The sequence below is a fragment of the Aplysia californica genome, unplaced genomic scaffold (genome assembly GCF_000002075.1).
Source record: "Aplysia californica isolate F4 #8 unplaced genomic scaffold, AplCal3.0 scaffold00455, whole genome shotgun sequence".
NCBI classification, from domain to species: domain Eukaryota; kingdom Metazoa; phylum Mollusca; class Gastropoda; order Aplysiida; family Aplysiidae; genus Aplysia; species Aplysia californica.
This window is the reverse complement of record NW_004797725.1, coordinates 594,543-595,959: the sequence shown is the minus strand read 5'-3', so window position 1 is coordinate 595,959 and position 1,417 is coordinate 594,543. Positions and strand designations below refer to the sequence as shown.

The 1,417-nt window shown below is 46.7% G+C and overlaps 1 protein-coding gene across 1 annotated transcript in view; it reads right to left on the bottom strand.

Moving 5' to 3' along the window:
* LOC101855741 (carboxy-terminal domain RNA polymerase II polypeptide A small phosphatase 1) overlaps positions 1–1,417 on the bottom strand; it is a 45,514-nt gene that overhangs the window by 42,956 nt on the left and 1,141 nt on the right. The window lies entirely within an intron of this gene.

Genomic DNA, 1,417 nt, shown 5'->3' with positions numbered 1-1,417 from the left:
CCCCACACTACTACTACTACTACTACTACTACTACTACTACTACTACTACTACTACTACTACTACTACTACTACTACTACTACTACTACTACAGTGTCTACAGGCATAGAATACCGCGTTCTCGGAGTGTGGGTACACAGAAGCCATTGGACATCACAGACAGACAAACAGATACTACAACAGAAGAAAGAAGAGGAAGTACCAGTGGCGCCCTCCAATCATTCCCCCCACCAAAAGACCGTCACGAAATTGAGAAGAAAAAAAAAAAGCGAAATTGTATAGATTTATATGCCCCTTTTAACGCTATTAGGTTATTTCAGAGGCGGGATCGAAGAATTAAACGTCCAACTCCGATAGAATCAACCAAATTGTATGGAGCGTCTTATATCTCCCAAAACAACCCTAGACCAGAGCGCCCCATTAAAGAGAACGAGATTCGAACCAGGGTGATCCGCTCCGTTGTCCAACATGACACCAACTAAGCTCTGACGCGCCCCACAAGTCCGTCCCGCAAGCCACTAGGACGCAAACCCGCAACTCTCGCGACACACTTTCCGCTGACTCAGCTCCTGGCCCGGACACCCACAAGTCGCCGGCTGGCCGGTCAGCCAACGCTGAATGGAGTGAGGGTGGGGGAAGAGGAGGTCCCCGCCTCACACACTCATGCATGCGAAGTGCCGCGACCAACGCTATATAATTTATCTTCTTCACACAATTAGACAACAGCATCGAGCCAGGAATTGAAGAGCGTCTGCTCACAGCCAAAACGCCAACCGCAAGTAAGGGGACCCCATGCACGCACGTGCACGCGTGCGCGCACACATACATACACACGCAAACGCGCACGCACTCACGAGCACAGACGCAAGCGCGCTGTTTTATTCGGCATCAGCGGCGACATGAAATATTCACGAAGCGAGGGTGCTCCCCGGAATCAATAAACGCTCTCAGTGAGCAGACAGACACTGGAGAGCTGACAGACAGATGTACGCTCACAGCCGTAAACATTCAACGCGCGACGGGTTTGACAGCGGACGAGCGAGTGAGAGAGTTTGAGTGTGTCCTCGATGTGTGTGTGTGTGTGTGTGTGTGTGTGTGTGTGTGTGTGTGTGTGTGTGTGTGTGTGTGTGTGAGTTCGTATGTGTGCGTGTACATGAAAGGGTGTATCTATATAACATTGTTAATCTTTTATAATTCAAGAATAATAGATTTCTCTAAAGCCACCGAGTGGAACACATCATTTTGGTGCCAAAGATTTTTATTTGCCAAATCGAAAGCCTGATCAGTTAACGTACTTGTATGAAAAAAAATCAAAGTGAAACTGTGACTAGTTTTTAAAAAAAAGATGTATTCGAATTCAAATTTCGGAAGAACTCTATTTTTCAATGGTTACGCTAACAAAAAACACTTTTTTTTT